The 24,110-nt window shown below is 47.6% G+C and overlaps 16 non-coding genes across 16 annotated transcripts; all 16 read right to left on the bottom strand.

The window, feature by feature from the left end:
• Positions 1-2,950: 2,950 nt before the first annotated feature.
• On the bottom strand, positions 2,951-3,024 carry TRNAI-AAU (transfer RNA isoleucine (anticodon AAU)). The gene has a single exon. It is a non-coding gene; the product is annotated as a tRNA-Ile (tRNA).
• A 1,411-nt stretch (positions 3,025-4,435) lies between these two features.
• On the bottom strand, positions 4,436-4,509 carry TRNAI-AAU (transfer RNA isoleucine (anticodon AAU)). The gene has a single exon. It is a non-coding gene; the product is annotated as a tRNA-Ile (tRNA).
• Positions 4,510-5,660: 1,151 nt separating this feature from the next.
• TRNAD-GUC (transfer RNA aspartic acid (anticodon GUC)) lies at positions 5,661-5,732 on the bottom strand. Its single transcript has one exon. It is a non-coding gene; the product is annotated as a tRNA-Asp (tRNA).
• A 982-nt stretch (positions 5,733-6,714) lies between these two features.
• Positions 6,715-6,786, bottom strand: TRNAD-GUC (transfer RNA aspartic acid (anticodon GUC)). The gene has a single exon. It is a non-coding gene; the product is annotated as a tRNA-Asp (tRNA).
• A 129-nt stretch (positions 6,787-6,915) lies between these two features.
• Positions 6,916-6,989, bottom strand: TRNAI-AAU (transfer RNA isoleucine (anticodon AAU)). The gene has a single exon. It is a non-coding gene; the product is annotated as a tRNA-Ile (tRNA).
• A 1,210-nt stretch (positions 6,990-8,199) lies between these two features.
• TRNAD-GUC (transfer RNA aspartic acid (anticodon GUC)) lies at positions 8,200-8,271 on the bottom strand. The gene has a single exon. It is a non-coding gene; the product is annotated as a tRNA-Asp (tRNA).
• A 1,354-nt stretch (positions 8,272-9,625) lies between these two features.
• On the bottom strand, positions 9,626-9,697 carry TRNAD-GUC (transfer RNA aspartic acid (anticodon GUC)). Its single transcript has one exon. It is a non-coding gene; the product is annotated as a tRNA-Asp (tRNA).
• A 982-nt stretch (positions 9,698-10,679) lies between these two features.
• On the bottom strand, positions 10,680-10,751 carry TRNAD-GUC (transfer RNA aspartic acid (anticodon GUC)). Its single transcript has one exon. It is a non-coding gene; the product is annotated as a tRNA-Asp (tRNA).
• A 129-nt stretch (positions 10,752-10,880) lies between these two features.
• On the bottom strand, positions 10,881-10,954 carry TRNAI-AAU (transfer RNA isoleucine (anticodon AAU)). Its single transcript has one exon. It is a non-coding gene; the product is annotated as a tRNA-Ile (tRNA).
• A 1,210-nt stretch (positions 10,955-12,164) lies between these two features.
• Positions 12,165-12,236, bottom strand: TRNAD-GUC (transfer RNA aspartic acid (anticodon GUC)). Its single transcript has one exon. It is a non-coding gene; the product is annotated as a tRNA-Asp (tRNA).
• A 1,952-nt stretch (positions 12,237-14,188) lies between these two features.
• Positions 14,189-14,260, bottom strand: TRNAD-GUC (transfer RNA aspartic acid (anticodon GUC)). Its single transcript has one exon. It is a non-coding gene; the product is annotated as a tRNA-Asp (tRNA).
• A 5,722-nt stretch (positions 14,261-19,982) lies between these two features.
• Positions 19,983-20,056, bottom strand: TRNAI-AAU (transfer RNA isoleucine (anticodon AAU)). The gene has a single exon. It is a non-coding gene; the product is annotated as a tRNA-Ile (tRNA).
• A 1,151-nt stretch (positions 20,057-21,207) lies between these two features.
• TRNAD-GUC (transfer RNA aspartic acid (anticodon GUC)) lies at positions 21,208-21,279 on the bottom strand. The gene has a single exon. It is a non-coding gene; the product is annotated as a tRNA-Asp (tRNA).
• Positions 21,280-22,261: 982 nt separating this feature from the next.
• TRNAD-GUC (transfer RNA aspartic acid (anticodon GUC)) lies at positions 22,262-22,333 on the bottom strand. The gene has a single exon. It is a non-coding gene; the product is annotated as a tRNA-Asp (tRNA).
• Positions 22,334-22,462: 129 nt separating this feature from the next.
• TRNAI-AAU (transfer RNA isoleucine (anticodon AAU)) lies at positions 22,463-22,536 on the bottom strand. The gene has a single exon. It is a non-coding gene; the product is annotated as a tRNA-Ile (tRNA).
• A 1,210-nt stretch (positions 22,537-23,746) lies between these two features.
• On the bottom strand, positions 23,747-23,818 carry TRNAD-GUC (transfer RNA aspartic acid (anticodon GUC)). The gene has a single exon. It is a non-coding gene; the product is annotated as a tRNA-Asp (tRNA).
• Between the last annotated feature and the right edge of the window lie 292 nt (positions 23,819-24,110).

Genomic DNA, 24,110 nt, shown 5'->3' with positions numbered 1-24,110 from the left:
CTTTTTTTGTAGATCTCTTTTTAAATTTCCATCTTTATTTCCATGGAGTCTCTGGAGACTTAAGACTTTGGTTTCTTTCTACCTTTAAGGTTCCTTACGCTCCCTCTAGGATTTTACCTCCTTTTTCCTTAGTTTTCTAACTCATGACTTTGGGAAAAAGGGTCCCAGGTGACAAAATCAGTCGCTGAACGTCTACGTTATGCTCTGCTGCAAACTAATGTCAGGAATCCATTAAATAAGGCTCTGTCCGTGGGCATCTCCCGTACGGACGTTTGTTTCCCCTGGCCAATCTCAGCGGGCTCCTTTCGGCATGTGGTTTCGGCCTATTCGCTCCATGGATTGGGGATATCTACAGAGTTTTTCAGCTTAAACCTTCAGGAAACTGAGGTAGGATAAGTGTGGGTTCTCTCTGTGCAACAACTTAATGGCTTCTTTTTTTGTAGATCTCTTTTTAAAATTCCATCTTTATTTCCATGGAGACTCTGGAGACTTAAGACTTTGGTTTCTTTCTACCTTTAAGGTTCCTTACGCTCCCTCTAGGATTTTACCTCCTTTTTCCTTAGTTTTCTAACTCATGACTTTGGGAAAAAGGGTCCCAGGTGACAAAATCAGTCGCTGAACGTCTACGTTATGCTCTGCTGCAAACTAATGTCAGGAATCCATTAAATAAGGCTCTGTCCGTGGGCATCTCCCGTACGGACGTTTGTTTCCCCTGGCCAATCTCAGCGGGCTCAGCCTGGCCAATTTCCATGGAGACTCTGGAGACTCTGGAGACTTAAGACTTTGGATTCCTTTTTCCTGAGTTTTCTTTGGTGCACAAAGAAAACAATTGCCTCCCCGTCGGGGAATCGAACCCCGGTCTCCCGCGTGACAGGCGGGGATACTCACCACTATACTAATGAGGAATGGGTATGGTGCTTGCCATCACGGTAACCTGCTTAAATGAAGACAGCAGCAATTTCCACCCACCAGATCTAAGCAGTAGGGAGAAAAAGGAGTTTGAGACTGGTACGGTCAAAAAAGAGGAGACGGACTGGCCCGTACGGGGATCGAACCCGCGACCTTGGCGTTATTAGCACCACGCTCTAACCAGCTGAGCTAATCGGCCATGTTGCGCATGTCGGCTGCCCCGGCCGACACCAGTGGGGATCTCACATGTGTCCCAGTCCTTAGAATAGGTACTGATAGCAGTGTGGAGAAAGGGAAGGGTGTCTCTTTCTCTGTCCTTGTCAGAGGCGACATCACGAGTGCTAGGGCTGACTGTGAACTGGGAACTGTATTCGAAACTTTATTCCACAAGAGAAGGAATCAGAAAGTATAGGAAATAACACGGCACCTGGAAGAGTTTGCAATCTAAAAGCCATAGGCCTTAGGCATGGGCTACACGGGGCCTTGTTGTAGCGCCAGTGATTGAGGGAAAGCTGCAGTCCGCATTTCAGCTGCAACTAACTCATGACTTTGGGCAAACGGGTCCCAGGTGACGAAATCAGTCGCTGACCGTCTACTTTACAAGTTATTGACTCTGGTATATGCTGTGCTGCAAACTAATGTCAGGAATCCATTGGATAAGGCTCTGGCCGTGGGCATCTCCCGTACGGACGTTTGTTTCCCCTGGCCAATCTCAGCGGGCTCCTTTCGGCATGTGGTTTCGGCCTATTCGCTCCATGGATTGGGGATATCTACAGAGTTTTTCAGCTTAAACCTTAAGGAAACTGAGGTAGGATAAGTGTGGGTTCTCTCGGTGCAACAACTTAATGGCTTCTTTTTTTGTAGATCTCTTTTTAAATTTCCATCTTTATTTCCATGGAGTCTCTGGAGACTTAAGACTTTGGTTTCTTTCTACCTTTAAGGTTCCTTACGCTCCCTCTAGGATTTTACCTCCTTTTTCCTTAGTTTTCTAACTCATGACTTTGGGAAAAAGGGTCCCAGGTGACGAAATCAGTCGCTGAACGTCTACGTTATGCTCTGCTGCAAACTAATGTCAGGAATCCATTAAATAAGGCTCTGTCCGTGGGCATCTCCCGTACGGACGTTTGTTTCCCCTGGCCAATCTCAGCGGGCTCCTTTCGGCATGTGGTTTCGGCCTATTCGCTCCATGGATTGGGGATATCTACAGAGTTTTTCAGCTTAAACCTTCAGGAAACTGAGGTAGGATAAGTGTGGGTTCTCTCTGTGCAACAACTTAATGGCTTCTTTTTTTGTAGATCTCTTTTTAAAATTCCATCTTTATTTCCATGGAGACTCTGGAGACTTAAGACTTTGGTTTCTTTCTACCTTTAAGGTTCCTTACGCTCCCTCTAGGATTTTACCTCCTTTTTCCTTAGTTTTCTAACTCATGACTTTGGGAAAAAGGGTCCCAGGTGACAAAATCAGTCGCTGAACGTCTACGTTATGCTCTGCTGCAAACTAATGTCAGGAATCCATTAAATAAGGCTCTGTCCGTGGGCATCTCCCGTACGGACGTTTGTTTCCCCTGGCCAATCTCAGCGGGCTCCTTTCGGCATGTGGTTTCGGCCTATTCGCTCCATGGATTGGGGATATCTACAGAGTTTTTCAGCTTAAACCTTCAGGAAACTGAGGTAGGATAAGTGTGGGTTCTCTCTGTGCAACGACTTAATGGCTTCTTTTTTTGTAGATCTCTTTTTAAAATTCCATCTTTATTTCCATGGAGACTCTGGAGACTCTGGAGACTTAAGACTTTGGATTCCTTTTTCCTGAGTTTTCTTTGGTGCACAAAGAAAACAATTGCCTCCCCACCGGGGAATCGAACCCCGGTCTCCCGCGTGACAGGCGGGGATACTCACCACTATACTAACGAGGAATGGGTATGGTGCTTGCCATCACGGTAACCTGCTTAAATGAAGACAGCAGCAATTTCCACCCACCAGATCTAGGCAGTAGGGAGAAAAAGGAGTTTGAGACTGGTACGGTCAAAAAAGAGGAGACGGACTGGCCCGTACGGGGATCGAACCCGCGACCTTGGCGTTATTAGCACCACGCTCTAACCAGCTGAGCTAACCGGCCATGTTGCGCATGTCGGCTGCCCCGGCCGACACCAGTGGGGATCTCACATGTGTCCCAGTCCTTAGAATAGGTACTGATAGCAGTGTGGAGAATGGGAAGGGTGTCTCTTTCTCTGTCCTTGTCAGAGGCGACATCACGAGTGCTAGGGCTGACTGTGAACTGGGAACTGTATTCAAAACTTTATTCCACAAGAGAAGGAATCAGAAAGTATAGGAAATAACACGGCACCTGGAAGAGTTTGCAATCTAAAAGCCATAGGCCTTAGGCATGGGCTACACGGGGCCTTGTTGTAGCGCCAGTGATTGAGGGAAAGCTGCAGTCCGCATTTCAGCTGCAACTAACTCATGACTTTGGGCAAACGGGTCCCAGGTGACGAAATCAGTCGCTGACCGTCTACTTTACAAGTTATTGACTCTGGTATATGCTGTTCTGCAAACTAATGTCAGGAATCCATTGGATAAGGCTCTGGCCGTGGGCATCTCCCGTACGGACGTTTGTTTCCCCTGGCCAATCTCAGCGGGCTCCTTTCGGCATGTGGTTTCGGCCTATTCGCTCCATGGATTGGGAATATCTACAGAGTTTTTCAGCTTAAACCTTAAGGAAACTGAGGTAGGATAAGTGTGGGTTCTCTCGGTGCAACAACTTAATGGCTTCTTTTTTTGTAGATCTCTTTTTAAATTTCCATCTTTATTTCCATGGAGTCTCTGGAGACTTAAGACTTTGGTTTCTTTCTACCTTTAAGGTTCCTTACGCTCCCTCTAGGATTTTACCTCCTTTTTCCTTAGTTTTCTAACTCATGACTTTGGGAAAAAGGGTCCCAGGTGACAAAATCAGTCGCTGAACGTCTACGTTATGCTCTGCTGCAAACTAATGTCAGGAATCCATTAAATAAGGCTCTGTCCGTGGGCATCTCCCGTACGGACGTTTGTTTCCCCTGGCCAATCTCAGCGGGCTCCTTTCGGCATGTGGTTTCGGCCTATTCGCTCCATGGATTGGGGATATCTACAGAGTTTTTCAGCTTAAACCTTCAGGAAACTGAGGTAGGATAAGTGTGGGTTCTCTCTGTGCAACGACTTAATGGCTTCTTTTTTTGTAGATCTCTTTTTAAAATTCCATCTTTATTTCCATGGAGACTCTGGAGACTCTGGAGACTTAAGACTTTGGATTCCTTTTTCCTGAGTTTTCTTTGGTGCACAAAGAAAACAATTGCCTCCCCGTCGGGGAATCGAACCCCGGTCTCCTGCGTGACAGGCGGGGATACTCACCACTATACTAACGAGGAATGGGTATGGTGCTTGTCATCACGGTAACCTGCTTAAATGAAGACAGCAGCAATTTCCACCCACCAGATCTAGGCAGTAGGGAGAAAAAGGAGTTTGAGACTGGTACGGTCAAAAAAGAGGAGACGGACTGGCCCGTACGGGGATCGAACCCGCGACCTTGGCGTTATTAGCACCACGCTCTAACCAGCTGAGCTAACCGGCCATGTTGCGCATGTTGGCTGCCCCGGCCGACACCAGTGGGGATCTCACATGTGTCCCAGTCCTTAGAATAGGTACTGATAGCAGTGTGGAGAAAGGGAAGGGTGTCTCTTTCTCTGTCCTTGTCAGAGGCGACATCACGAGTGCTAGGGCTGACTGTGAACTGGGAACTGTATTCGAAACTTTATTCCACAAGAGAAGGAATCAGAAAGTATAGGAAATAACACGGCACCTGGAAGAGTTTGCAATCTAAAAGCCATAGGCCTTAGGCATGGGCTACACGGGGCCTTGTTGTAGCGCCAGTGATTGAGGGAAAGCTGCAGTCCGCATTTCAGCTGCAACTAACTCATGACTTTGGGCACACAGGTCCCAGGTGACGAAATCAGTCGCTGACCGTCTACTTTACAAGTTATTTACTCTGGTATATGCTGTGCTGCAAACTAATGTCAGGAATCCATTGGATAAGGCTCTGGCCGTGGGCATCTCCCGTACGGACGTTTGTTTCCCCTGGCCAATCTCAGCGGGCTCCTTTCGGCATGTGGTTTCGGCCTATTCGCTCCATGGATTGGGGATATCTACAGAGTTTTTCAGCTTAAACCTTAAGGAAACTGAGGTAGGATAAGTGTGGGTTCTCTCGGTGCAACAACCTAATGGCTTCTTTTTTTGTAGATCTCTTTTTAAATTTCCATCTTTATTTCCATGGAGTCTCTGGAGACTTAAGACTTTGGTTTCTTTCTACCTTTAAGGTTCCTTACACTCCCTCTAGGATTTTACCTCCTTTTTCCTTAGTTTTCTAACTCATGACTTTGGGAAAAAGGGTCCCAGGTGACAAAATCAGTCGCTGAACGTCTACGTTATGCTATGCTGCAAACTAATGTCAGGAATCCATTAAATAAGGCTCTGTCCGTGGACATCTCCCGTACGGACGTTTGTTTCCCCTGGCCAATCTACAGAGTTTTTCAGCTTAAACCTTCAGGAAACTGAGGTAGGATAAGTGTGGGTTCTCTCTGTGCAACGACTTAATGGCTTCTTTTTTTGTAGATCTCTTTTTAAAATTCCATCTTTATTTCCATGGAGACTCTGGAGACTCTGGAGACTTAAGACTTTGGATTCCTTTTTCCTGAGTTTTCTTTGGTGCACAAAGAAAACAATTGCCTCCCCGTCGGGGAATCGAACCCCGGTCTCCCGCGTGACAGGCGGGGATACTCACCACTATACTAACGAGGAATGGGTATGGTGCTTGCCATCACGGTAACCTGCTTAAATGAAGACAGCAGCAATTTCCACCCACCAGATCTAGGCAGTAGGGAGAAAAAGGAGTTTAAGACTGGTACGGTCAAAAAAGAGGAGATGGACTGGCCCGTACGGGGATCAAACCCGCGACCTTGGCGTTATTAGCACCACGCTCTAACCAGCTGAGCTAACCGGCCATGTTGCGCATGTCGGCTGCCCCGGCCGACACCAGTGGGGATCTCACATGTGTCCCAGTCCTTAGAATAGGTACTGATAGCAGTGTGGAGAAAGGGAAGGGTGTCTCTTTCTCTGTCCTTGTCAGAGGCGACATCACGAGTGCTAGGGCTGACTGTGAACTGGGAACTGTATTCGAAACTTTATTCCACAAGAGAAGGAATCAGAAAGTATAGGAAATAACACGGCACCTGGAAGAGTTTGCAATCTAAAAGCCATAGGCCTTAGGCATGGGCTACACGGGGCCTTGTTGTAGCGCCAGTGATTGAGGGAAAGCTGCAGTCCGCATTTCAGCTGCAACTAACTCATGACTTTGGGCAAACGGGTCCCAGGTGACGAAATCAGTCGCTGACCGTCTACTTTACAAGTTATTGACTCTGGTATATGCTGTGCTGCAAACTAATGTCAGGAATCCATTGGATAAGGCTCTGTCCGTGGGCATCTCCCGTACGGACGTTTGTTTCCCCTGGCCAATCTCAGCGGGCTCCTTTCGGCATGTGGTTTCGGCCTATTCGCTCCATGGATTGGGGATATCTACAGAGTTTTTCAGCTTAAACCTTCAGGAAACTGAGGTAGGATAAGTGTGGGTTCTCTCTGTGCAACGACTTTATGGCTTCTTTTTTTGTAGATCTCTTTTTAAAATTCCATCTTTATTTCCATGGAGACTCTGGAGACTCTGGAGACTTAAGACTTTGGATTCCTTTTTCCTGAGTTTTCTTTGGTGCACAAAGAAAACAATTGCCTCCCCGTCGGGGAATCGAACCCCGGTCTCCCGCGTGACAGGCGGGGATACTCACCACTATACTAACGAGGAATGGGTATGGTACTTGCCATCACGGTAACCTGCTTAAATGAAGACAGCAGCAATTTCCACCCGCCAGATCTAGGCAGTAGGGAGAAAAAGGAGTTTGAGACTGGTACGGTCAAAAAAGAGGAGACGGACTGGCCCGTACGGGGATCGAACCCGCGACCTTGGCGTTATTAGCACCACGCTCTAACCAGCTGAGCTAACCGGCCATGTTGCGCATGTCGGCTGCCCCGGCCGACACCAGTGGGGATCTCACATGTGTCCCAGTCCTTAGAATAGGTACTGATAGCAGTGTGGAGAAAGGGAAGGGTGTCTCTTTCTCTGTCCTTGTCAGAGGCGACATCACGAGTGCTAGGGCTGACTGTGAACTGGGAACTGTATTCAAAACTTTATTCCACAAGAGAAGGAATCAGAAAGTATAGGAAATAACACGGCACCTGGAAGAGTTTGCAATCTAAAAGCCATAGGCCTTAGGCATGGGCTACACGGGGCCTTGTTGTAGCGCCAGTGATTGAGGGAAAGCTGCAGTCCGCATTTCAGCTGCAACTAACTCATGACTTTGGGCAAACGGGTCCCAGGTGACGAAATCAGTCGCTGACCGTCTACTTTACAAGTTATTGACTCTGGTATATGCTGTGCTGCAAACTAATGTCAGGAATCCATTGGATAAGGCTCTGGCCGTGGGCATCTCCCGTACGGACGTTTGTTTCCCCTGGCCAATCTCAGCGGGCTCCTTTCGGCATGTGGTTTCGGCCTATTCGCTCCATGGATTGGGGATATCTACAGAGTTTTTCAGCTTAAACCTTAAGGAAACTGAGGTAGGATAAGTGTGGGTTCTCTCGGTGCAACGACTTAATGGCTTCTTTTTTTGTAGATCTCTTTTTAAATTTCCATCTTTATTTCCATGGAGTCTCTGGAGACTTAAGACTTTGGTTTCTTTCTACCTTTAAGGTTCCTGACGCTCTCTCTAGGATTTTACCTCCTTTTTCCTTAGTTTTCTAACTCATGACTTTGGGAAAACGGGTCCCAGGTGACAAAATCAGTCGCTGAACGTCTACGTTATGCTCTGCTGCAAACTAATGTCAGGAATCCATTAAATAAGGCTCTGTCCGTGGGCATCTCCCGTACGGACGTTTGTTTCCCCTGGCCAATCTCAGCGGGCTCCTTTCGGCATGTGGTTTCGGCCTATTCGCTCCATGGATTGGGGATATCTACAGAGTTTTTCAGCTTAAACCTTCAGGAAACTGAGGTAGGATAAGTGTGGGTTCTCTCTGTGCAACGACTTAATGGCTTCTTTTTTTGTAGATCTCTTTTTAAAATTCCATCTTTATTTCCATGGAGACTCTGGAGACTCTGGAGACTTAAGACTTTGGATTCCTTTTTCCTGAGTTTTCTTTGGTGCACAAAGAAAAGAATTGCCTCCCCGTCGGGGAATCGAACCCCGGTCTCCCGCGTGACAGGCGGGGATACTCACCACTATACCAACGAGGAATGGGTATGGTGCTTGCCATCACGGTAACCTGCTTAAATGAAGACAGCAGCAATTTCCACCCACCAGATCTAGGCAGTAGGGAGAAAAAGGAGTTTGAGACTGGTACGGTCAAAAAAGAGGAGACGGACTGGCCCGTACGGGGATCGAACCCGCGACCTTGGCGTTATTAGCACCATGCTCTAACCAGCTGAGCTAAGCGGCCATGTTGCGCATGTCAGCTGCCCCGGCCGACACCAGTGGGGATCTCACATGTGTCCCAGTCCTTAGAATAGGTACTGATAGCAGTGTGGAGAAAGGGAAGGGTGTCTCTTTCTCTGTCCTTGTCAGAGGCGACATCACGAGTGCTAGGGCTGACTGTGAACTGGGAACTGTATTCGAAACTTTATTCCACAAGAGAAGGAATCAGAAAGTATAGGAAATAACACGGCACCTGGAAGAGTTTGCAATCTAAAAGCCATAGGCCTTAGGCATGGGCTACACGGGGCCTTGTTGTAGCGCCAGTGATTGAGGGAAAGCTGCAGTCCGCATTTCAGCTGCAACTAACTCATGACTTTGGGCAAACGGGTCCCAGGTGACGAAATCAGTCGCTGACCGTCTACTTTACAAGTTATTGACTCTGGTATATGCTGTGCTGCAAACTAATGTCAGGAATCCATTGGATAAGGCTCTGGCCGTGGGCATCTCCCGTACGGACGTTTGTTTCCCCTGGCCAATCTCAGTGGGCTCCTTTCGGCATGTGGTTTCGGCCTATTCGCTCCATGGATTGGGGATATCTACAGAGTTTTTCAGCTTAAACCTTAAGGAAACTGAGGTAGGATAAGTGTGGGTTCTCTCGGTGCAACAACCTAATGGCTTCTTTTTTTGTAGATCTCTTTTTAAATTTCCATCTTTATTTCCATGGAGTCTCTGGAGACTTAAGACTTTGGTTTCTTTCTACCTTTAAGGTTCCTTACACTCCCTCTAGGATTTTACCTCCTTTTTCCTTAGTTTTCTAACTCATGACTTTGGGAAAAAGGGTCCCAGGTGACAAAATCAGTCGCTGAACGTCTACGTTATGCTATGCTGCAAACTAATGTCAGGAATCCATTAAATAAGGCTCTGTCCGTGGACATCTCCCGTACGGACGTTTGTTTCCCCTGGCCAATCTACAGAGTTTTTCAGCTTAAACCTTCAGGAAACTGAGGTAGGATAAGTGTGGGTTCTCTCTGTGCAACGACTTAATGGCTTCTTTTTTTGTAGATCTCTTTTTAAAATTCCATCTTTATTTCCATGGAGACTCTGGAGACTCTGGAGACTTAAGACTTTGGATTCCTTTTTCCTGAGTTTTCTTTGGTGCACAAAGAAAACAATTGCCTCCCCGTCGGGGAATCGAACCCCGGTCTCCCGCGTGACAGGCGGGGATACTCACCACTATACTAACGAGGAATGGGTATGGTGCTTGCCATCACGGTAACCTGCTTAAATGAAGACAGCAGCAATTTCCACCCACCAGATCTAGGCAGTAGGGAGAAAAAGGAGTTTGAGACTGGTACGGTCAAAAAAGAGGAGATGGACTGGCCCGTACGGGGATCAAACCCGCGACCTTGGCGTTATTAGCACCACGCTCTAACCAGCTGAGCTAACCGGCCATGTTGCGCATGTCGGCTGCCCCGGCCGACACCAGTGGGGATCTCACATGTGTCCCAGTCCTTAGAATAGGTACTGATAGCAGTGTGGAGAAAGGGAAGGGTGTCTCTTTCTCTGTCCTTGTCAGAGGCGACATCACGAGTGCTAGGGCTGACTGTGAACTGGGAACTGTATTCGAAACTTTATTCCACAAGAGAAGGAATCAGAAAGTATAGGAAATAACACGGCACCTGGAAGAGTTTGCAATCTAAAAGCCATAGGCCTTAGGCATGGGCTACACGGGGCCTTGTTGTAGCGCCAGTGATTGAGGGAAAGCTGCAGTCCGCATTTCAGCTGCAACTAACTCATGACTTTGGGCAAACGGGTCCCAGGTGACGAAATCAGTCGCTGACCGTCTACTTTACAAGTTATTGACTCTGGTATATGCTGTGCTGCAAACTAATGTCAGGAATCCATTGGATAAGGCTCTGTCCGTGGGCATCTCCCGTACGGACGTTTGTTTCCCCTGGCCAATCTCAGCGGGCTCCTTTCGGCATGTGGTTTCGGCCTATTCGCTCCATGGATTGGGGATATCTACAGAGTTTTTCAGCTTAAACCTTCAGGAAACTGAGGTAGGATAAGTGTGGGTTCTCTCTGTGCAACGACTTAATGGCTTCTTTTTTTGTAGATCTCTTTTTAAAATTCCATCTTTATTTCCATGGAGACTCTGGAGACTCTGGAGACTTAAGACTTTGGATTCCTTTTTCCTGAGTTTTCTTTGGTGCACAAAGAAAACAATTGCCTCCCCGTCGGGGAATCGAACCCCGGTCTCCCGCGTGACAGGCGGGGATACTCACCACTATACTAACGAGGAATGGGTATGGTACTTGCCATCACGGTAACCTGCTTAAATGAAGACAGCAGCAATTTCCACCCGCCAGATCTAGGCAGTAGGGAGAAAAAGGAGTTTGAGACTGGTACGGTCAAAAAAGAGGAGACGGACTGGCCCGTACGGGGATCGAACCCGCGACCTTGGCGTTATTAGCACCACGCTCTAACCAGCTGAGCTAACCGGCCATGTTGCGCATGTCGGCTGCCCCGGCCGACACCAGTGGGGATCTCACATGTGTCCCAGTCCTTAGAATAGGTACTGATAGCAGTGTGGAGAAAGGGAAGGGTGTCTCTTTCTCTGTCCTTGTCAGAGGCGACATCACGAGTGCTAGGGCTGACTGTGAACTGGGAACTGTATTCGAAACTTTATTCCACAAGAGAAGGAATCAGAAAGTATAGGAAATAACACGGCACCTGGAAGAGTTTGCAATCTAAAAGCCATAGGCCTTAGGCATGGGCTACACGGGGCCTTGTTGTAGCGCCAGTGATTGAGGGAAAGCTGCAGTCCGCATTTCAGCTGCAACTAACTCATGACTTTGGGCAAACGGGTCCCAGGTGACGAAATCAGTCGCTGACCGTCTACTTTACAAGTTATTGACTCTGGTATATGCTGTGCTGCAAACTAATGTCAGGAATCCATTGGATAAGGCTCTGGCCGTGGGCATCTCCCGTACGGACGTTTGTTTCCCCTGGCCAATCTCAGCGGGCTCCTTTCGGCATGTGGTTTCGGCCTATTCGCTCCATGGATTGGGGATATCTACAGAGTTTTTCAGCTTAAACCTTAAGGAAACTGAGGTAGGATAAGTGTGGGTTCTCTCGGTGCAACGACTTAATGGCTTCTTTTTTTGTAGATCTCTTTTTAAATTTCCATCTTTATTTCCATGGAGTCTCTGGAGACTTAAGACTTTGGTTTCTTTCTACCTTTAAGGTTCCTGACGCTCTCTCTAGGATTTTACCTCCTTTTTCCTTAGTTTTCTAACTCATGACTTTGGGAAAACGGGTCCCAGGTGACAAAATCAGTCGCTGAACGTCTACGTTATGCTCTGCTGCAAACTAATGTCAGGAATCCATTAAATAAGGCTCTGTCCGTGGGCATCTCCCGTACGGACGTTTGTTTCCCCTGGCCAATCTCAGCGGGCTCCTTTCGGCATGTGGTTTCGGCCTATTCGCTCCATGGATTGGGGATATCTACAGAGTTTTTCAGCTTAAACCTTCAGGAAACTGAGGTAGGATAAGTGTGGGTTCTCTCTGTGCAACGACTTAATGGCTTCTTTTTTTGTAGATCTCTTTTTAAAATTCCATCTTTATTTCCATGGAGACTCTGGAGACTCTGGAGACTTAAGACTTTGGATTCCTTTTTCCTGAGTTTTCTTTGGTGCACAAAGAAAACAATTGCCTCCCCGTCGGGGAATCGAACCCCGGTCTCCCGCGTGACAGGCGGGGATACTCACCACTATACTAACGAGGAATGGGTATGGTGCTTGCCATCACGGTAACCTGCTTAAATGAAGACAGCAGCAATTTCCACCCGCCAGATCTAGGCAGTAGGGAGAAAAAGGAGTTTGAGACTGGTACGGTCAAAAAAGAGGAGACGGACTGGCCCGTACGGGGATCGAACCACAAAGAAAACAATTGCCTCCCCGTCGGGGAATCGAACCTCGGTCTCCCGCGTGACAGGCGGGGATACTCACCACTATACTAACGAGGAATGGGTATGGTGCTTGCCATCACGGTAACCTGCTTAAATGAAGACAGCAGCAATTTCCACCCACCAGATCTAAGCAGTAGGGAGAAAAAGGAGTTTGAGACTGGTACGGTCAAAATAGAGGAGACAGACTGGCCCGTACGGAGTTCGAACCCGCGACCTTGGCGTTATTAGCACCACGCTCTAACCAGCTGAGCTAACCGGCCATGTTGCGCATGTCGGCTGCCCCGGCCGACACCAGTGGGGATCTCACATGTGTCCCAGTCCTTAGAATAGGTACTGATAGCAGTGTGGAGAAAGGGAAGGGTGTCTCTTTCTCTGTCCTTGTCAGAGGCGACATCACGAGTGCTAGGGCTGACTGTGAACTGGGAACTGTATTCGAAACTTTATTCCACAAGAGAAGGAATCAGAAAGTATAGGAAATAACACGGCACCTGGAAGAGTTTGCAATCTAAAAGCCATAGGCCTTAGGCATGGGCTACACGGGGCCTTGTTGTAGCGCCAGTGATTGAGGGAAAGCTGCAGTCCGCATTTCAGCTGCAACTAACTCATGACTTTGGGCAAACGGGTCCCAGGTGACGAAATCAGTCGCTGACCGTCTACTTTACAAGTTATTGACTCTGGTATATGCTGTGCTGCAAACTAATGTCAGGAATCCATTGGATAAGGCTCTGGCCGTGGGCATCTCCCGTACGGACGTTTGTTTCCCCTGGCCAATCTCAGCGGGCTCCTTTCGGCATGTGGTTTCGGCCTATTCGCTCCATGGATTGGGGATATCTACAGAGTTTTTCAGCTTAAACCTTAAGGAAACTGAGGTAGGATAAGTGTGGGTTCTCTCGGTGCAACAACTTAATGGCTTCTTTTTTTGTAGATCTCTTTTTAAATTTCCATCTTTATTTCCATGGAGTCTCTGGAGACTTAAGACTTTGGTTTCTTTCTACCTTTAAGGTTCCTTACGCTCCCTCTAGGATTTTACCTCCTTTTTCCTTAGTTTTCTAACTCATGACTTTGGGAAAAAGGGTCCCAGGTGACAAAATCAGTCGCTGAACGTCTACGTTATGCTCTGCTGCAAACTAATGTCAGGAATCCATTAAATAAGGCTCTGTCCGTGGGCATCTCCCGTACGGACGTTTGTTTCCCCTGGCCAATCTCAGCGGGCTCCTTTCGGCATGTGGTTTCGGCCTATTCGCTCCATGGATTGGGGATATCTACAGAGTTTTTCAGCTTAAACCTTCAGGAAACTGAGGTAGGATAAGTGTGGGTTCTCTCTGTGCAACGACTTAATGGCTTCTTTTTTTGTAGATCTCTTTTTAAATTTCCATCTTTATTTCCATGGAGTCTCTGGAGACTTAAGACTTTGGTTTCTTTCTACCTTTAAGGTTCCTTACGCTCCCTCTAGGATTTTACCTCCTTTTTCCTTAGTTTTCTAACTCATGACTTTGGGAAAAAGGGTCCCAGGTGACAAAATCAGTCGCTTCGGCCTATTCGCTCCATGGATTGGGGATATCTACAGAGTTTTTCAGCTTAAACCTTCAGGAAACTGAGGTAGGATAAGTGTGGGTTCTCTCTGTGCAACGACTTAATGGCTTCTTTTTTTGTAGATCTCTTTTTAAAATTCCATCTTTATTTCCATGGAGACTCTGGAGACTCTGGAGACTTAAGACTTTGGATTCCTTTTTCCTGAGTTTTCTTTGGTGCACAAAGAAAAGAATTGCCTCCCCGTCGGGGAATCGAACCCCGGTCTCCCGCGTGACAGGCGGGGATACTCACCACTATACCAACGAGGAATGGGTATGGTGCTTGCCATCACGGTAACCTGCTTAAATGAAGACAGCAGCAATTTCCACCCACCAGATCTAGGCAGTAGGGAGAAAAAGGAGTTTGAGACTGGTACGGTCAAAAAAGAGGAGACGGACTGGCCCGTACGGGGATCGAACCCGCGACCTTGGCGTTATTAGCACCACGCTCTAACCAGCTGAGCTAAGCGGCCATGTTGCGCATGTCAGCTGCCCCGGCCGACACCAGTGGGGATCTCACATGTGTCCCAGTCCTTAGAATAGGTACTGATAGCAGTGTGGAGAAAGGGAAGGGTGTCTCTTTCTCTGTCCTTGTCAGAGGCGACATCACGAGTGCTAGGGCTGACTGTGAACTGGGAACTGTATTCGAAACTTTATTCCACAAGAGAAGGAATCAGAAAGTATAGGAAATAACACGGCACCTGGAAGAGTTTGCAATCTAAAAGCCATAGGCCTTAGGCATGGGCTACACGGGGCCTTGTTGTAGCGCCAGTGATTGAGGGAAAGCTGCAGTCCGCATTTCAGCTGCAACTAACTCATGACTTTGGGCAAACGGGTCCCAGGTGACGAAATCAGTCGCTGACCGTCTACTTTACAAGTTATTGACTCTGGTATATGCTGTGCTGCAAACTAATGTCAGGAATCCATTGGATAAGGCTCTGGCCGTGGGCATCTCCCGTACGGACGTTTGTTTCCCCTGGCCAATCTCAGTGGGCTCCTTTCGGCATGTGGTTTCGGCCTATTCACTCCATGGATTGGGGATATCTACAGAGTTTTTCAGCTTAAACCTTAAGGAAACTGAGGTAGGATAAGTGTGGGTTCTCTCGGTGCAACAACTTAATGGCTTCTTTTTTTGTAGATCTCTTTTTAAATTTCCATCTTTATTTCCATGGAGTCTCTGGAGACTTAAGACTTTGGTTTCTTTCTACCTTTAAGGTTCCTTACGCTCCCTCTAGGATTTTACCTCCTTTTTCCTTAGTTTTCTAACTCATGACTTTGGGAAAAAGGGTCCCAGGTGACAAAATCAGTCGCTGAACGTCTACGTTATGCTCTGCTGCAAACTAATGTCAGGAATCCATTAAATAAGGCTCTGTCCGTGGGCATCTCCCGTACGGACGTTTGTTTCCCCTGGCCAATCTCAGCGGGCTCCTTTCGGCATGTGGTTTCGGCCTATTCGCTCCATGGATTGGGGATATCTACAGAGTTTTTCAGCTTAAACCTTCAGGAAACTGAGGTAGGATAAGTGTGGGTTCTCTCTGTGCAACAACTTAATGGCTTCTTTTTTTGTAGATCTCTTTTTAAAATTCCATCTTTATTTCCATGGAGACTCTGGAGACTTAAGACTTTGGTTTCTTTCTACCTTTAAGGTTCCTTACGCTCCCTCTAGGATTTTACCTCCTTTTTCCTTAGTTTTCTAACTCATGACTTTGGGAAAAAGGGTCCCAGGTGACAAAATCAGTCGCTGAACGTCTACGTTATGCTCTGCTGCAAACTAATGTCAGGAATCCATTAAATAAGGCTCTGTCCGTGGGCATCTCCCGTACGGACGTTTGTTTCCCTTGGCCAATCTCAGCGGGCTCCTTTCGGCATGTGGTTTCGGCCTATTCGCTCCATGGATTGGGGATATCTACAGAGTTTTTCAGCTTAAACCTTCAGGAAACTGAGGTAGGATAAGTGTGGGTTCTCTCTGTGCAACGACTTAATGGCTTCTTTTTTTGTAGATCTCTTTTTAAAATTCCATCTTTATTTCCATGGAGACTCTGGAGACTCTGGAGACTTAAGACTTTGGATTCCTTTTTCCTGAGTTTTCTTTGGTGCACAAAGAAAACAATTGCCTCCCCGTCGGGGAATCGAACCCCGGTCTCCCGCGTGACAGGCGGGGATACTCACCACTATACTAATGAGGAATGGGTATGGTGCTTGCCATCACGGTAACCTGCTTAAATGAAGACAGCAGCAATTTCCACCCACCAGATCTAAGCAGTAGGGAGAAAAAGGAGTTTGAGACTGGTACGGTCAAAAAAGAGGAGACGGACTGGCCCGTACGGGGATCGAACCCGCGACCTTGGCGTTATTAGCACCACGCTCTAACCAGCTGAGCTAATCGGCCATGTTGCGCATGTCGGCTGCCCCGGCCGACACCAGTGGGGATCTCACATGTGTCCCAGTCCTTAGAATAGGTACTGATAGCAGTGTGGAGAAAGGGAAGGGTGTCTCTTTCTCTGTCCTTGTCAGAGGCGACATCACGAGTGCTAGGGCTGACTGTGAACTGGGAACTGTATTCGAAACTTTATTCCACAAGAGAAGGAATCAGAAAGTATAGGAAATAACACGGCACCTGGAAGAGTTTGCAATCTAAAAGCCATAGGCCTTAGGCATGGGCTACACGGGGCCTTGTTGTAGCGCCAGTGATTGAGGGAAAGCTGCAGTCCGCATTTCAGCTGCAACTAACTCATGACTTTGGGCAAACGGGTCCCAGGTGACGAAATCAGTCGCTGACCGTCTACTTTACAAGTTATTGACTCTGGTATATGCTGTGCTGCAAACTAATGTCAGGAATCCATTGGATAAGGCTCTGGCCGTGGGCATCTCCCGTACGGACGTTTGTTTCCCCTGGCCAATCTCAGCGGGCTCCTTTCGGCATGTGGTTTCGGCCTATTCGCTCCATGGATTGGGGATATCTACAGAGTTTTTCAGCTTAAACCTTAAGGAAACTGAGGTAGGATAAGTGTAGGTTCTCTCGGTGCAACAACTTAATGGCTTCTTTTTTTGTAGATCTCTTTTTAAATTTCCATCTTTATTTCCATGGAGTCTCTGGAGACTTAAGACTTTGGTTTCTTTCTACCTTTAAGGTTCCTTACGCTCCCTCTAGGATTTTACCTCCTTTTTCCTTAGTTTTCTAACTCATGACTTTGGGAAAAAGGTTCCCAGGTGACAAAATCAGTCGCTGAACGTCTACGTTATGCTCTGCTGCAAACTAATGTCAGGAATCCATTAAATAAGGCTCTGTCCGTGGGCATCTCCCGTACGGACGTTTGTTTCCCCTGGCCAATCTCAGCGGGCTCCTTTCGGCATGTGGTTTCGGCCTATTCGCTCCATGGATTGGGGATATCTACAGAGTTTTTCAGCTTAAACCTTCAGGAAACTGAGGTAGGATAAGTGTGGGTTCTCTCTGTGCAACAACTTAATGGCTTCTTTTTTTGTAGATCTCTTTTTAAAATTCCATCTTTATTTCCATGGAGACTCTGGAGACTTAAGACTTTGGTTTCTTTCTACCTTTAAGGTTCCTTACGCTCCCTCTAGGATTTTACCTCCTTTTTCCTTAGTTTTCTAACTCATGACTTTGGGAAAAAGGGTCCCAGGTGACAAAATCAGTCGCTGAACGTCTACGTTATGCTCTGCTGCAAACTAATGTCAGGAATCCATTAAATAAGGCTCTGTCCGTGGGCATCTCCCGTACGGACGTTTGTTTCCCCTGGCCAATCTCAGCGGGCTCAGCCTGGCCAATTTCCATGGAGACTCTGGAGACTCTGGAGACTTAAGACTTTGGATTCCTTTTTCCTGAGTTTTCTTTGGTGCACAAAGAAAACAATTGCCTCCCCGTCGGGGAATCGAACCCCGGTCTCCCGCGTGACAGGCGGGGATACTCACCACTATACTAATGAGGAATGGGTATGGTGCTTGCCATCACGGTAACCTGCTTAAATGAAGACAGCAGCAATTTCCACCCACCAGATCTAAGCAGTAGGGAGAAAAAGGAGTTTGAGACTGGTACGGTCAAAAAAGAGGAGACGGACTGGCCCGTACGGGGATCGAACCCGCGACCTTGGCGTTATTAGCACCACGCTCTAACCAGCTGAGCTAATCGGCCATGTTGCGCATGTCGGATGCCCCGGCCGACACCAGTGGGGATCTCACATGTGTCCCAGTCCTTAGAATAGGTACTGATAGCAGTGTGGAGAAAGGGAAGGGTGTCTCTTTCTCTGTCCTTGTCAGAGGCGACATCACGAGTGCTAGGGCTGACTGTGAACTGGGAACTGTATTCGAAACTTTATTCCACAAGAGAAGGAATCAGAAAGTATAGGAAATAACACGGCACCTGGAAGAGTTTGCAATCTAAAAGCCATAGGCCTTAGGCATGGGCTACACGGGGCCTTGTTGTAGCGCCAGTGATTGAGGGAAAGCTGCAGTCCGCATTTCAGCTGCAACTAACTCATGACTTTGGGCAAACGGGTCCCAGGTGACGAAATCAGTCGCTGACCGTCTACTTTACAAGTTATTGACTCTGGTATATGCTGTGCTGCAAACTAATGTCAGGAATCCATTGGATAAGGCTCTGGCCGTGGGCATCTCCCGTACGGACGTTTGTTTCCCCTGGCCAATCTCAGCGGGCTCCTTTCGGCATGTGGTTTCGGCCTATTCGCTCCATGGATTGGGGATATCTACAGAGTTTTTCAGCTTAAACCTTAAGGAAACTGAGGTAGGATAAGTGTGGGTTCTCTCGGTGCAACAACTTAATGGCTTCTTTTTTTGTAGATCTCTTTTTAAATTTCCATCTTTATTTCCATGGAGTCTCTGGAGACTTAAGACTTTGGTTTCTTTCTACCTTTAAGGTTCCTTACGCTCCCTCTAGGATTTTACCTCCTTTTTCCTTAGTTTTCTAACTCATGACTTTGGGAAAAAGGGTCCCAGGTGACAAAATCAGTCGCTGAACGTCTACGTTATGCTCTGCTGCAAACTAATGTCAGGAATCCATTAAATAAGGCTCTGTCCGTGGGCATCTCCCGTACGGACGTTTGTTTCCCCTGGCCAATCTCAGCGGGCTCCTTTCGGCATGTGGTTTCGGCCTATTCGCTCCATGGATTGGGGATATCTACAGAGTTTTTCAGCTTAAACCTTCAGGAAACTGAGGTAGGATAAGTGTGGGTTCTCTCTGTGCAACAACTTAATGGCTTCTTTTTTTGTAGATCTCTTTTTAAAATTCCATCTTTATTTCCATGGAGACTCTGGAGACTTAAGACTTTGGTTTCTTTCTACCTTTAAGGTTCCTTACGCTCCCTCTAGGATTTTACCTCCTTTTTCCTTAGTTTTCTAACTCATGACTTTGGGAAAAAGGGTCCCAGGTGACAAAATCAGTCGCTGAACGTCTACGTTATGCTCTGCTGCAAACTAATGTCAGGAATCCATTAAATAAGGCTCTGTCCGTGGGCATCTCCCGTACGGACGTTTGTTTCCCCTGGCCAATCTCAGCGGGCTCCTTTCGGCATGTGGTTTCGGCCTATTCGCTCCATGGATTGGGGATATCTACAGAGTTTTTCAGCTTAAACCTTCAGGAAACTGAGGTAGGATAAGTGTGGGTTCTCTCTGTGCAACGACTTAATGGCTTCTTTTTTTGTAGATCTCTTTTTAAAATTCCATCTTTATTTCCATGGAGACTCTGGAGACTCTGGAGACTTAAGACTTTGGATTCCTTTTTCCTGAGTTTTCTTTGGTGCACAAAGAAAACAATTGCCTCCCCGCCGGGGAATCGAACCCCGGTCTCCCGCGTGACAGGCGGGGATACTCACCACTATACTAACGAGGAATGGGTATGGTGCTTGCCATCACGGTAACCTGCTTAAATGAAGACAGCAGCAATTTCCACCCACCAGATCTAGGCAGTAGGGAGAAAAAGGAGTTTGAGACTGGTACGGTCAAAAAAGAGGAGACGGACTGGCCCGTGCGGGGATCGAACCCGCGACCTTGGCGTTATTAGCACCACGCTCTAACCAGCTGAGCTAACCGGCCATGTTGCGCATGTTGGCTGCCCCGGCCGACACCAGTGGGGATCTCACATGTGTCCCAGTCCTTAGAATAGGTACTGATAGCAGTGTGGAGAAAGGGAAGGGTGTCTCTTTCTCTGTCCTTGTCAGAGGCGACATCACGAGTGCTAGGGCTGACTGTGAACTGGGAACTGTATTCGAAACTTTATTCCACAAGAGAAGGAATCAGAAAGTATAGGAAATAACACGGCACCTGGAAGAGTTTGCAATCTAAAAGCCATAGGCCTTAGGCATGGGCTACACGGGGCCTTGTTGTAGCGCCAGTGATTGAGGGAAAGCTGCAGTCCGCATTTCAGCTGCAACTAACTCATGACTTTGGGCACACAGGTCCCAGGTGACGAAATCAGTCGCTGACCGTCTACTTTACAAGTTATTTACTCTGGTATATGCTGTGCTGCAAACTAATGTCAGGAATCCATTGGATAAGGCTCTGGCCGTGGGCATCTCCCGTACGGACGTTTGTTTCCCCTGGCCAATCTCAGCGGGCTCCTTTCGGCATGTGGTTTCGGCCTATTCGCTCCATGGATTGGGGATATCTACAGAGTTTTTCAGCTTAAACCTTAAGGAAACTGAGGTAGGATAAGTGTGGGTTCTCTCGGTGCAACAACCTAATGGCTTCTTTTTTTGTAGATCTCTTTTTAAATTTCCATCTTTATTTCCATGGAGTCTCTGGAGACTTAAGACTTTGGTTTCTTTCTACCTTTAAGGTTCCTTACACTCCCTCTAGGATTTTACCTCCTTTTTCCTTAGTTTTCTAACTCATGACTTTGGGAAAAAGGGTCCCAGGTGACAAAATCAGTCGCTGAACGTCTACGTTATGCTATGCTGCAAACTAATGTCAGGAATCCATTAAATAAGGCTCTGTCCGTGGACATCTCCCGTACGGACGTTTGTTTCCCCTGGCCAATCTACAGAGTTTTTCAGCTTAAACCTTCAGGAAACTGAGGTAGGATAAGTGTGGGTTCTCTCTGTGCAACGACTTAATGGCTTCTTTTTTTGTAGATCTCTTTTTAAAATTCCATCTTTATTTCCATGGAGACTCTGGAGACTCTGGAGACTTAAGACTTTGGATTCCTTTTTCCTGAGTTTTCTTTGGTGCACAAAGAAAACAATTGCCTCCCCGTCGGGGAATCGAACCCCGGTCTCCCGCGTGACAGGCGGGGATACTCACCACTATACTAACGAGGAATGGGTATGGTGCTTGCCATCACGGTAACCTGCTTAAATGAAGACAGCAGCAATTTCCACCCACCAGATCTAGGCAGTAGGGAGAAAAAGGAGTTTGAGACTGGTACGGTCAAAAAAGAGGAGATGGACTGGCCCGTACGGGGATCAAACCCGCGACCTTGGCGTTATTAGCACCACGCTCTAACCAGCTGAGCTAACCGGCCATGTTGCGCATGTCGGCTGCCCCGGCCGACACCAGTGGGGATCTCACATGTGTCCCAGTCCTTAGAATAGGTACTGATAGCAGTGTGGAGAAAGGGAAGGGTGTCTCTTTCTCTGTCCTTGTCAGAGGCGACATCACGAGTGCTAGGGCTGACTGTGAACTGGGAACTGTATTCGAAACTTTATTCCACAAGAGAAGGAATCAGAAAGTATAGGAAATAACACGGCACCTGGAAGAGTTTGCAATCTAAAAGCCATAGGCCTTAGGCATGGGCTACACGGGGCCTTGTTGTAGCGCCAGTGATTGAGGGAAAGCTGCAGTCCGCATTTCAGCTGCAACTAACTCATGACTTTGGGCAAACGGGTCCCAGGTGACGAAATCAGTCGCTGACCGTCTACTTTACAAGTTATTGACTCTGGTATATGCTGTGCTGCAAACTAATGTCAGGAATCCATTGGATAAGGCTCTGTCCGTGGGCATCTCCCGTACGGACGTTTGTTTCCCCTGGCCAATCTCAGCGGGCTCCTTTCGGCATGTGGTTTCGGCCTATTCGCTCCATGGATTGGGGATATCTACAGAGTTTTTCAGCTTAAACCTTCAGGAAACTGAGGTAGGATAAGTGTGGGTTCTCTCTGTGCAACGACTTTATGGCTTCTTTTTTTGTAGATCTCTTTTTAAAATTCCATCTTTATTTCCATGGAGACTCTGGAGACTCTGGAGACTTAAGACTTTGGATTCCTTTTTCCTGAGTTTTCTTTGGTGCACAAAGAAAACAATTGCCTCCCCGTCGGGGAATCGAACCCCGGTCTCCCGCGTGACAGGCGGGGATACTCACCACTATACTAACGAGGAATGGGTATGGTACTTGCCATCACGGTAACCTGCTTAAATGAAGACAGCAGCAATTTCCACCCGCCAGATCTAGGCAGTAGGGAGAAAAAGGAGTTTGAGACTGGTACGGTCAAAAAAGAGGAGACGGACTGGCCCGTACGGGGATCGAACCCGCGACCTTGGCGTTATTAGCACCACGCTCTAACCAGCTGAGCTAACCGGCCATGTTGCGCATGTCGGCTGCCCCGGCCGACACCAGTGGGGATCTCACATGTGTCCCAGTCCTTAGAATAGGTACTGATAGCAGTGTGGAGAAAGGGAAGGGTGTCTCTTTCTCTGTCCTTGTCAGAGGCGACATCACGAGTGCTAGGGCTGACTGTGAACTGGGAACTGTATTCGAAACTTTATTCCACAAGAGAAGGAATCAGAAAGTATAGGAAATAACACGGCACCTGGAAGAGTTTGCAATCTAAAAGCCATAGGCCTTAGGCATGGGCTACACGGGGCCTTGTTGTAGCGCCAGTGATTGAGGGAAAGCTGCAGTCCGCATTTCAGCTGCAACTAACTCATGACTTTGGGCAAACGGGTCCCAGGTGACGAAATCAGTCGCTGACCGTCTACTTTACAAGTTATTGACTCTGGTATATGCTGTGCTGCAAACTAATGTCAGGAATCCATTGGATAAGGCTCTGGCCGTGGGCATCTCCCGTACGGACGTTTGTTTCCCCTGGCCAATCTCAGCGGGCTCCTTTCGGCATGTGGTTTCGGCCTATTCGCTCCATGGATTGGGGATATCTACAGAGTTTTTCAGCTTAAACCTTAAGGAAACTGAGGTAGGATAAGTGTGGGTTCTCTCGGTGCAACGACTTAATGGCTTCTTTTTTTGTAGATCTCTTTTTAAATTTCCATCTTTATTTCCATGGAGTCTCTGGAGACTTAAGACTTTGGTTTCTTTCTACCTTTAAGGTTCCTGACGCTCTCTCTAGGATTTTACCTCCTTTTTCCTTAGTTTTCTAACTCATGACTTTGGGAAAACGGGTCCCAGGTGACAAAATCAGTCGCTGAACGTCTACGTTATGCTCTGCTGCAAACTAATGTCAGGAATCCATTAAATAAGGCTCTGTCCGTGGGCATCTCCCGTACGGACGTTTGTTTCCCCTGGCCAATCTCAGCGGGCTCCTTTCGGCATGTGGTTTCGGCCTATTCGCTCCATGGATTGGGGATATCTACAGAGTTTTTCAGCTTAAACCTTCAGGAAACTGAGGTAGGATAAGTGTGGGTTCTCTCTGTGCAACGACTTAATGGCTTCTTTTTTTGTAGATCTCTTTTTAAAATTCCATCTTTATTTCCATGGAGACTCTGGAGACTCTGGAGACTTAAGACTTTGGATTCCTTTTTCCTGAGTTTTCTTTGGTGCACAAAGAAAAGAATTGCCTCCCCGTCGGGGAATCGAACCCCGGTCTCCCGCGTGACAGGCGGGGATACTCACCACTATACCAACGAGGAATGGGTATGGTGCTTGCCATCACGGTAACCTGCTTAAATGAAGACAGCAGCAATTTCCACCCACCAGATCTAGGCAGTAGGGAGAAAAAGGAGTTTGAGACTGGTACGGTCAAAAAAGAGGAGACGGACTGGCCCGTACGGGGATCGAACCCGCGACCTTGGCGTTATTAGCACCACGCTCTAACCAGCTGAGCTAAGCGGCCATGTTGCGCATGTCAGCTGCCCCGGCCGACACCAGTGGGGATCTCACATGTGTCCCAGTCCTTAGAATAGGTACTGATAGCAGTGTGGA

Source organism: Hyla sarda, chromosome 4 (genome assembly GCF_029499605.1).
Source record: "Hyla sarda isolate aHylSar1 chromosome 4, aHylSar1.hap1, whole genome shotgun sequence".
In the NCBI taxonomy this organism is placed as follows: domain Eukaryota; kingdom Metazoa; phylum Chordata; class Amphibia; order Anura; family Hylidae; genus Hyla; species Hyla sarda.
The sequence above is the reverse complement of the archived record's forward strand: the minus strand, read 5'-3'. Positions and strand labels throughout refer to the sequence as shown.